Source organism: Mytilus edulis, chromosome 6 (assembly GCF_963676685.1).
Source record: "Mytilus edulis chromosome 6, xbMytEdul2.2, whole genome shotgun sequence".
Classification (NCBI taxonomy): domain Eukaryota; kingdom Metazoa; phylum Mollusca; class Bivalvia; order Mytilida; family Mytilidae; genus Mytilus; species Mytilus edulis.
Window position 1 is genome coordinate 54671462 of NC_092349.1, and position 12732 is coordinate 54684193.

Genomic DNA, 12732 nt, shown 5'->3' on the forward strand with positions numbered 1-12732 from the left:
TAGAATACTTATTAGCCTATACAATTGTAAACATTTTAAAAATATACCACTTTGGTATTAGTATAAACTACTGAACTACTTTTTAAAAACGAATATGATTAGATTTACAATGTATGTAATCAATTTAAATCGGTTTCTTATTAATAGCGTCACAATGTGAAAAAGTACGATCACATATTAATTGTTTGAAAATTATAATTATTACAGTAACATCATAATTTTTCAATAGGTCTATCGATATTGCTATCATAGTTATAATGTTTAAGGTAATCGACTTATTGTTCAGCTTCCTAATCGAATGTGTAACTCGACCTATAATTATTTATACTTTAATACATTGTGACTTGGATAGATAGTTGCCTCATTGGCACTCATACCACATCTTCCTATGTATATTACGGTCATACGGTTCATGTGGTCTCGTAGTAATGTGTTCACCTCAAAGACTCATGCTTGGTTAAACCACATATTTCATAACTGGTATTTTCTGTCCCCCCAATGTTATGTGGTTATAATGAATCATTGTAGAAGCTGTCGACCCGGAGTCAAAATAATGTATTAATCTGTTTATTATACATGTATTTACGAAGTTTATGAGTGTTTCTCGTTTCTCTTTTTTTTATAGATTAGACCGTTGGTTTTTCCGTTTGAATGTTTTTACACTAGTAATTGTTTGAGGCCATTTAACGCTTACTGTTCGGTGTGAGCCAAGGCTCCGTGTTGAAGATCGTAACTTGACCTATACTGCTTTACCTTTATAAATTGTTACTTGGATGGGGAGTTTTCTCATTGGCACTCATACCACATCTTCTATATATGTTATGTAAAACTAACTGATCTTACCTCCTGTAGATTTATAGAGATATGATTGGTTAAAGAACTACACGTGTTGACTATATAGAAATAGGAAGATGTGGTGTGAGTGCCAATGAGAAAACTCTCCTTCCAAATAACAATTTAAAAAAGTAAATTTGATATAGGGTGTCCTAAAAATATAGTGTTGGTTATCATACATGGTTAGTTATCATACATGGTTAGTTTTCATACATGGTTAGTTACCATATGGAGTTAATAAGGAGTTACTTCCCTTTCGAACAAAAAAAGATGCCACAATCCTTTATAAAAACAACACGGTGTTGAGGAATAATCTGAGAGGATTCAACAGACGAAGAAATTTATGATGCAAGGTTGAAATAAGTTCATAAAACATAAGCTGACAAGTTGTTATTGTTGACAAAATGGAGTTACTTCCCTTTCAAAACAAACAAAAAAGAAATCTGAAAGGATTCAACTGACGAAGAAATTGATACACGTTAAGAACGATTAAAATACATTTATACAATAAAATTAAGGCTTAAAAGTTGATATTGTTGGCATATTTTCTGTATAGACAAATGGTAGTTGAATCTTAATACTAAGTTTTGAAGACTTGCTCACTTTGATAGGCCGCTAGTCAAAACACCACATATGAAGATAGCCGGTAAGATAAATTCGTTACACGGTGTGCTTCGCTCTCACCCCATATGGAATTTACTGACCCCATATATTGTTTTTGGTCACGAAACACAGCATGTAACTAATAATGTTATCCTGTTGATTGTTACCCTTTAAACTAGCACGTTAAAATCCAGTTTTCAGCGTGGCGGTGCAGTTGAAAGTCTAGAAATCGGACACAAGTTCAATGAACTTCAATTACATTTACATTGATCAGGACTTAAATTGGTTTAATATCATACAGGAAATTCTACAGACAAGCGCATCCTGTAATTTATAGTACAATTCACTACAGGATATCACATTTATCAGATACAAACAATTAAAACTCAATTGTAATTACTTCCATGAACTATATATGCCTTTACAAAGTCAGGAATATCACTACATATTTATGGCATGAATGCTACCGGAAATAAAATAAGGAATACATCAGAAACAGTTAAGACTTCCTCATATATCTTAAGTTACATCTATACTTTGACAATGATGGTCGTTTGTATAACGATATACCGTTGCTTGTATTCTTTATCATGATTTGTTTTATAAAGGTTTGCTGCTTAGAAGGAAATATGAAACCAAGAATTCTAAGTGTGTATATTTAAATTGTCTATTCGCAAATTTAAAGGACGTCATCAGGAGTTGGTCGACCTTAACAGAATATTCGTCTCACAATAATGTTCCAAATATTCTAACTACGATACCGCCCCTTTCCCCAATTTTGACATTCCGAATAAAAATTGTTACTTGTTAACAATACAAACAATTTTTGACTCACTAGAATGGACTTTCATGACGGAAACACTGAAACGGTTTGGATTTAAAAGTAGCTTTATCAGATGGGTTGAAACTATGTATAACGACATTAAGGGATGTATCTTAAATAATGGGTGGGTCTCAGGTCCGTTCAAAATATATCGAGGAATACGACAAGGGTGTCCGATTTCAGCGTTACTTTTTGTTATAACAGTAGAATTAATGGCAATAAGACTTAGAAGTAATAAAGACTTTAAAGGTATAAAAATTACATTAGATGGAAAATCTTGTAATTTAAAAATTTGTCAATTAGCTGACGATACAACACTTTTTCTTCAGTCAAGGAAAGAAATAAGTTTAGCTCTCAGTATAATTAAAACCTTTGGAAGTTTTTCAGGACTTAAGCTTAATAGAAATAAAACGGAAGGGGTATGGTTAGGACGACTAAAAAGTTCAAAAGATAAATATGAAAATATAAATTGGACCGACAAACCAATCAAAAGCCTTGGAATATATTTTGGGTATGACAAAAAAGAGTGTCAAACATTAAATATTGAAAAAGTGTTGGACAAATTAACGAAACTTGTAGAAAGATGGGCAAAAAGAAAGTTAACACTACTTGGAAAAATATTAGTAGTAAAAGCTCTTCTTCTACCAAATATAACCTACATTGCTGCTAACAGTATCATTACTAAAGAAAATCTACAAAATATAAATAAAATCTTATATAAATTCATTTGGAATGGAGGAAAAGATAAAATAAAAAGGTCAATAATAACAAAAAACTTCGCAGAAGGGGGGTTAAAAATGATTGATATAGAATCCTATATAAAATCTATACATTTAAAATGGATTATAAAAATATTAGAATCAGAAAATGCAAATTGGTCTGTATTATCAAAACTATACCTTAACAAGTTCGGAAAAAACCTTCTTATTTTCAAGATGAATGTAAATAACACAAAATTGCTAGATAAAAACATATAGAACAGTACACCAACCTTCTCTCAAGAGATGATAAAAACATGGATAAATGTAAATAATTGTGAAAACAATCATCATGATCAAATCGATAATTATTTAGAAATCAGAAAACAAGTTATATGGGGAAATAAATTCATAAAATTTCAAGGAAAATGTTTGTTCTTTGATAACTGGATTGATAGTAACATACTATATATAAATGACATAATAGATAAAAGAGGAAATATATCAGAAGAAATGATTACTTCAAAATTAAGAAATAAAAGGAATTGGATTTCTGAATACTCAAAACTAAACAAATCTATACCAAAGCAATGGACAGACAAATTAAAATCAGAAGAATCATTCAAAACAAAAGTCCACATCAACCGAACAAAAACTAAACTAAGAGATTGTAATGATGTTCTAACTATTAATGCTAAAAACATATACAATTTAGTATTAAGTGTGTCAAAAACAGAAATACCAATAGGATTTTTGAAATGGGAAAGAGTCTTAAGCAAAGGGAGACTAATAAATGAATTTAAAGACTCTATTAAATTTAATTTTGAATATCTTAAAGATAATAAAATAAAAATGTTAAGGTGGAAATTAATGCACTTTATTTTGCCAAATGAGGTACTGCTTTTTCAGTGGAAAATTTCACAAAACAATTTGTGTTCATATTGCAATGAAATGGATAATTATAATCATTTTTTCATTACATGTTCATATCATAAAACATTCTGGAAATCAATGAAAGTTTTACTCAAAAAAGTCTTCATAGGCGAACATGTAATAAGTCTTCATTCGTTGGTTATAGGATACAAAATTCATGACGATGCATATTATGCGCTAAATCATTTGCTTAGCTTAATGTTCTTTTCAATCTATAAAACACATTATGTTTCCAATAAAAAAACCAAAGCAGTAGACACATTAAAAAATTTTGAATATGAGGTAGAAAATACTGTAGAACTATATAGTATGACCAATATAGAGATCAGCAGTTTATTAACAAAGGTGTTGAATATTTTGAAGAATAATAATGAAGTCATTTTATAGTTAACTTAAGCTACATGTATAAAAAAAAAACAGATTCTATAGATCTAGATTATGTGTGATTGTATGTGATTTTTTCCCCTTTATTATAAATGTACTATACAAGTAATTATCTATAATTGCCATTCCTAAAGTATGAGTATGTATGAAAGTTATTGAAAGAAATTTGTTTGTAAAATGTATCATGTGACACTGAACAAGTACGACTGTATGTGCAGAAGTTTGTTTGTTCAGTAATTATTACTGCAATGTATGAATGTTAATGTGGGTAATTCAGATATAAATGAATATGTAGGTGTGTGTGTGTGTGTGTGTCTTTGTCAATATATAGGTATTTCGACACTTGTACGCTACATCTGTATGCATTGTTTACAAAATTTGTCAGGTAAAGGTCACGACACGGTATTTATCTGGGTCAAATCAATAACAAATTTAATAAAGTGCAACTATGAAAAATATATTTACACTCCAACTTACCTTTTCGCAATATTATTCAAAGCTTTTAAAACCACATAGAAATTAATAATCCAAATTCTCGAAACACTTCAAAAAATATTGTCCCAACACGAGGAACAGAAAAGTCGTGTGAGGTCACTTGACCGCAATTCGTTTTTGATTAGTTAATAAAAGAACCCAAAAAGTCATTCCGGATGAATGATCAATTTCCGTAAAAATATTATTGTGTAGATATTTGTTTATGAATATATCAAAAAATACTTTTTGTGAAGATGCAAAGACTATTTGTAACAACTATAATAATAGTTTAATATGTGAATTAAACCAATGTAATTTATTAGTTAATTTTACTGAATATTATCCCTGGGTATTCAGTGGTAATTTAACAGGGAAACTTGATGAAATGCTGTACACCAAGTTTAATTGTTAAACAGCAATATGTGCAATAAAGAATCAATTATAGTGTTAAAAAAACAAAACAATACAAACAATAGGTAGGTAATTCTGAAATGGAAACTGTCCTGAATGACAGTCGGTAATACATTGACTGTCACTTGAAAATGAGACTGAAGTGAGTTGGGACAGAAACCCTCCTGCCTTGCGACAGGCCACCTACATTTTTACACACCTCTCAAAGAAATGTTGCGAGCATTATTGACGTGCAAAGATGAGGCATCAGACATAACGTTCCCATACTGACCGGACGTGGCTGCGTACTTATTCATCTCGCACAGCTAAACGACATTAAGGGCATACGATACAGTTACAGGGGAGGTAATGACGTTGCTAACGTAAATTGTTTTTTTTCGCGACGTCAAACTACGACTTACTGGGAAAAGATTCAGTTTTCAACTGCTTTTTATCATTCAAACTTATCTAACTTGAAAACGAGTTCATGGACCCCTCTTTTTTAAAATGCCTTTTGGTTTGATTGCGCGAGAAGATTATGTGTGCCAATTTTCACGAAAACGCAAATAGTTCAATTTTTTTTAATTTTGATAAATGTACAGCAATAAATGACGTTTTTTTTCTCAATTCATGACCATTTGATAAATATGAGTTATTTCTGAATAAAAAATGCATAAATTTTTAGAATACTTATAAAATACAGAAATTTCAAAATATTTAACAAAAAACAATTTGTGTTTATATTTTAAAACAAAAAAGTTATGTCTTTCTTTCGAAAGGAAAAATACGGCCACAAGTACGAGTTTTGAGCAAATATACAAAATTTCGACCTCATTTAACTCAAAAAGTAGCACATGGAGGTATATTTTTTATTACATATTTGATTTAATCAGACAAAAATTAGCCTATATGTAAATATTCATCAAACTGTAAAAACAGGATCAAAACTGTATCGTATGCCCTTAACAAGACAGTATCCGACGAAACAAACGATAAAACATTGTCGCATAAAACCTACTGACATAATACTCCAACGACGCTAAAATAAAAAAAAAATGATGCACGTGTCCTTTTTTACCATAAAAAAATAACTCTACATTAAAAATACTGTTACCAGTGACATTTACATTTTTGTTCATCAACGATACAGTACCCTCACAATGCAAGAAGTGCAGAATGAGACAAAAAAACTAAAGCTTGAGAAAGAGTACCCCGACGACATAATATAATGTTGCATGCACGCAATAAAACGATACTCCAATGACACAAATAATTGAGGTAAAATGTGTCATACACGTCAATGAGACAGTATACCAACGACATTAACAATGAAAATCTGTGGGACTTTCCCCAACGAGAAAGTGCATTAACGACCCAAGTAGTTAGATAGGGTGGCATTAACGACAATTAGACAGTACTCCATCAACAGTAAAATGGTTTGGCGTATACTGCACTGAGACTCAAACAACACAAATGATAAAAAACAATGTTGTGGTATATAAGTTTTTATTAAATATGTTCAAATCTGTCAAGGATACAGTACGGTTCGATATAAATAATAAACAGAGATGTGACATATATGAAAAGGAAACAGAATTCCAACGACACAAACTAAGTAATTATGTATCATACAACGTTCATACAAAAACTAAAAGATGTTGCAATTTCGTCAATAAGAGAGTACCCTTACAGTGAATTTTGAACAAAAGAGCTTGTGTGTCATCAAGGCAGTATCATACACTCAAATGCGACAGCGTAAGGTAGTGCGACGTAATCAGTCAAACAAACTTTATTAGATTTAACTCGTAAGGGAACGATCGTTTTCATTGGTCAATTCAAACCTTCGACCTCATACCTGCGAAAATAGATCACGCGTACTATAAGTTGAATGGACTGATCAGTATTCACGTAGTCGGTCAAGGTTGTTATAACCTTCCATCGTCGTATTCACGTACATGATTGTGTTCTTGATAGTAAAATTTTAAACTTTAAAATCTTAACAGGTTTCACATCGAAATTTTTAATTATTCAAAAGTGTTCTCAGTTAGTTCTGAATTAAGAGATCTATCATTTTATTTTGATGGGAGGGGGGCATGTATGAAACATTTTGTTCCTTTTTTCTAATTGTAATCTCTGTCCTATCTTTTTATTTTTCAGTCTATTTGGTTCTTCCTTTTTTTGGTTAGTTTGTCCGGATTTTTTTTTACATAAATCGTCATCTGGTCTTTTTTGCCCATCCTGCCTTTTCATATCGTTCGCAAGTTTTAGGTATTCGACTAAGAAAATTGACACTCTGATATTTTTCTGATTCAGTTTGAAAAAAAAAATCCGGAATTCTGAGTAAATTCAGAACATGTAACCAACCATACTTTGTTTAGAGAAAAATGAAGATGGCAAACCATGGCACAGTGGAAGTAATGTACTTTATAAACTCCAGCGATATACTTCATGAATTTTATAATTAACCGTATTGCTATTCCGGTTGAAAAACGAACGCGTAAATTATCTATTGTAAATATTTAAATAGTTACATAGAAAACAATCAATTTTTAAAAGCGTGTTTATTCATTAAATGTATTGATAAAAAGGTCGGTCCCTTCTTGTACATGCATTCAGTCATCCATATCAGTAGTTTTTTAATATTTCGTTTCTCAGTTTATCTTACATAAATGATTTTGTATTTCATTTTAAATACGCATGCATACATTTGTACTAAACGTCACTTTGGGGGATAGTTCAACTATTCTTACGATATGAAATAAAAAGATAAGTTGTCAGCCAATTGAAAACGAAAAAAGTACATTTATATTGTTCTTTATAAACTAGTCTTCGATATTTTTTACAAGTATTTATATTTTTTATTAGTTCCACCCATACAAAAGAAGAAAACTTCGGCAATGTAACATTTCAATCCTTTTTACACCAACATACCTTCACTGAATTCATTTGACCATGATAGTACATTGCATACTACGTCTTCATTCACGTGCACACCATGATACGATTATTGTTGCTTTGTTTCTATATTTCGGAGACAATTTGCTCCGTAAATGATACGTAATTTCTGAATGACCAAAAGTTTAGCTACTGTGTAACGTTCTGTCGGTGTGTTCGTTTTATAGCATGAAAACACTAAAAGAGGAATGTGCAACCCATCATAAACTATTGTAATTATTGTAATGGATCAGTATAATGAGATCCCTATTATAAGTAACTACGACATTGAAAGAAATTAAAAGTGTTTCCTTATAGAGGGGGGGGGGGGGGAGGGGGCAATACCCTTTTGTGTCCACCTGTTATGGGCCTTTTTAAGGTGTTGTTAACTGTTATCTGAGGTCAATTTAAGCTGTTAATTAACTGCCCCCTCCCCCTCCAGCACACACACACTTTGTTAACTGTTATCAGCATTTTTGCATTTTTTGTTAACTGTTTTTGTCAAAATCGAGATGTGTTCGAATGATGATTGATCAGCTAACATCACCAGATATGGATTTGACAATGTCATTGATAGAACGATACGTGGTTTTGTTGTACGATCGAGCAAACTTATCAGATGGGATTAGCGAAGCAAGAAATAATGTGTTTTTGGAAGAGGAAATACTTATTGAGGCTATTCCCACGACTCGGTCTTGTCTTTTTCAGCAAGTAAAACGTGCAATATACCATGGCGGATGTGAATGAGTAACAAGCTTGGTATTGGTTCCTTTTTTAACTAGTCCATCCCTTATGAATGGCGAAGGGGAAAATATTATCCATGACACACTTTTCAACAACTCTTTTGTGAGGCCTCTTAATCTTATCAGGAACTTGTACATTATAGATGTAGAAAACAATACCACGATCTTTGTAAATTTGGAAAACAAGCTCTTCGATTGTGAGTAAACATGTATATGCGGTCACGAATAAGTCATTCTAAAGATGTTTAACAACTTAAGTGATTTTATTTTGTTTTAATCAATTTATCCAAAACTCTACATCGAATATATATGGATTGAGGACTCATCTTTGTAATTTTCGCCATATTGATTTTTTACCGGAAGTGTTAATTTTGAATTTAATCATATGCAATTGACTAGAATTAGTGGTTTTGAGGATGACTTAAAGCCAAGAGTTAAAAGACAACCCCAAAAAATTCATTTAATTTACAGTTTGAAAAAAGTTGAATATAAAAATGAAAAATTATCAATATTTCTATGTCCGCCATATTGGATATTACCGGAAGTAAGGATTTGAAAGACATATGTCTTATACATTGTATCCATGAGAAGCACCAAAGAAAGGTTCCTGTACAATATAATGATAGAAGCAATATTTTAAAACACATTTCAATTACCCTCCCTAAAAAAAGGCTTATTCTAGTAATATATCCGCCATGTTGGATTTTACCGGAAGTAGGGTTTTTGAAGACATCTTATCTATATCATATATCCAAAAGTAGTACAAAACAAAGGTTGATACCAAATATTATGTTAGTAGCATGATAATAACACCTTTTCACTTAATAGCCTTTGATATAGGGCTGATTTAAGTATGATGTCCGCCATTTTGAATTTTACCGGAAGTGAGACATTTTTTCAAATGCCTCCCTATCTGAAATGAAAGAGTAATAGTTGAGGAAGGTCTATCCCAAATTTCATGCTTGTAGCAGGATTTGCACAATTCGTCTGAAATATGTTTGTATCTGCCGGACTATATACCTCTAGCCAATGTAAAAAAGTAAACGCATAACAATACGCACATTAAAATTCAGTTCAAGAGAAGTCCGAGTCTGATGTCAGAAGATGTAACCAACGAAAATAAACAAAATGACAATAATACATAAATAACAACAGACTACTAGCAGTTAACTGACATGCCAGCTCCAGACTTCAATTAAACTGACTGAAAGATTATGATTTCATCATATGAACATCAGGCACAAGGAATGTATCTCCCTCATGCAAAGCTCTCATTCCTTTCACGGATTTGGCTATACTTTTTGGACCTTTTGGATTATAGCTCTTCGTCTTATATTCTCCGTTTGCGGTTTCGAGAGTTATCGTTCGTTGTCGGAGTTGTCTTTCTTGTTATTAGGTGTCAAACCATTTCCGGTAGAATAAGAAAATGGGGAAACCTAACTATTGTGCCATCAAAGACTGTCACAATAAGTCCGGAGATAATAATGTACACCTCATAGCAAGTTCAAGGTGACTTTAAGTGTCTGGCCTTCTCTATATATATAGGTTTTGTTGAATTGTAGACATTTATTCTGCGATACATGTATCACAATATTTCACATGTTCAGGATTGACAAGAAGTGACATCATTGTTCATTGGTGAAGACTACTAGGTGTACTTTGAATGATATTGTGTATTTTGTTGTGTTGTCAGATAATTGTGGGGTCTCATGTACATTCATTCACGTCTCAGTTTTTATAACTTTGCAAGTATACCAACACTGCATTGGAATGGGAATATACAATGCAAATAATAATAAAGGCAAACAAATGTCAGAAAATAATTTTATGTCATTTACCGACAAAACATATTTTGATTTAATTCAATGTAAAAAAAATGTAGAAATATAATCTCAACAAATAAAATTTCAACTAACATGACAAACAACAAAAATAATATGAATATATATATATTAATAACAAGAAAAAAAATGAAGAACTGCTTATTCACACTTGTATCAACAAATTTATATATATATATATATATGTAAACAAAATAACAAAAAGCACCTGAACATTACTTAAGCTGAGATCATAAACATGACTAGTTACATGTACATGTAGGAATGAAATAGAGTTTACAAATTGGTATGGTTTTGACAAGAAATGTATCTTCCAGGCTTAACCTTCATTTTATCAAAATTTTTACTAGAAATTATTTCTATAAGAATGTATGTCATTTTGATATTCTGCAATAACTCAAAATGGATAGACTGTCATGACTCTAATGAAAATAAGGCCAAATAAAAATGACTCTAATGAAAATAAGGCCAAATAAAATTTTATTTAGACTGTCATTTGCTTACCACTAGAACTTTATTAATTATGTATTTATAATACACATTTATTGTTTCAAATTATCATTTTGGCACTGAGAAAACAGGAGGGGAAGGGAATGAGGATTTAGAACTTCAATTTTATTAAGCCTTACTACATTTTACTTGTTATACATTTGTTATACTAAGAATTGTCACTCAAATCAATCATCAACAGACTGATGACTTTGGCTACATGATACAATATGTGGAACCATATTCTCTTTATAGAATTCAATAAGCTTTTGTTCCATATTCTCCCAATACAATTTGTCAAATTTTACTTCAACTGTGAGAAAATCATTCAAAAGGTAAATTACCAAATCACAATTCTCATATTTACAAATTCCCATTTGTCCTTGTATTTGAGAAAAATACTTGTGGGATTTTTTCAATTGCATATTGTTTTGTTCATCAATTTCAAGGAAAAAATCTTTGCTTGCACATGCCTCTCTGATTGTTTTCATTCTCCATTTCCATGGACATTTTATCTCTAGTACACATTTTTCCTCACCAAGCTTTGTGCACTTTTTAACAAGTCCATCAGGACTAGCACCAAGAAATCCAAATTTGTCACATAAGAATATACCACATTCTTTTACAAAAAATTTTTCACCATATTTTAATCTTCTGTGAGCAATATATTTTTTTCTTGCTATCGGTTCATGCTTTCGTCCCCAAATTAATGGTGCCACATTGATTATCTTACCCGGCTTAGAAAAAGATTGCACTAATTTATCGACATCTGCTTTTTGCGTGAAACAATAGAGTGAAAATTTGAACTTGTTATTCTAAATTTTCTGGTATCAAACCAAAGTTGATTTTCAGATTGACCTAATGTTCTTTTTTCTATCTCATCAATTACTGTCTGAGGAATATTCACAAATTTGTCGAGCAGTATGGTCTCATTAATGGTTGGTTCTTTTTGAACAATTGACATAATGTCTATGTAGCTGTCAGATTCAAAGTGTAAATATTCAGAGGTCTCAACTTCTTCAAAATTAACTACATTTATGTCACTATTAATGTCATAAACTTCACAACTTGGGGCAACTAAATCAAAAATTGCTGGAGAATAATTCAAATTTCCTAATTTAGCTGTTAATAGTGATAAAAAATCCTGACCTTGGTCAGTAATGGATTTTTTCACAGTAAATTTATTTTTCTTTACATTTGCACATGGTTCATTTCCACCATATTTTAACTTTTTGAAAGATATGTTTAGGACTTCTTGAGGATCTTTTTTCCTTTTACCTCCCTTATTCCAATTACATGGTTTTGAAGTACATGCAGTATTTTCTTTTTCCTGTGCACATGCCTCAAGCTTGAAGAGAAGACCTGCGATATGGGTTCATCCTTCAACTAGGCTGAAAATAGAAATCAGAGTTATTGTTCATTTTAGAAGAAATGACAAGGGCAGTTAAGAGTCAGTAAAATCACAAACTGGTTTGAAGTTGAACAATAATGGTTTAAACCACCAGCAAGCTAAACTTTAACAACATTGTGTTTTGAATGGAAAGTTGTCTCATTGGCACTCATACCACATTTTCTTATTTATATTA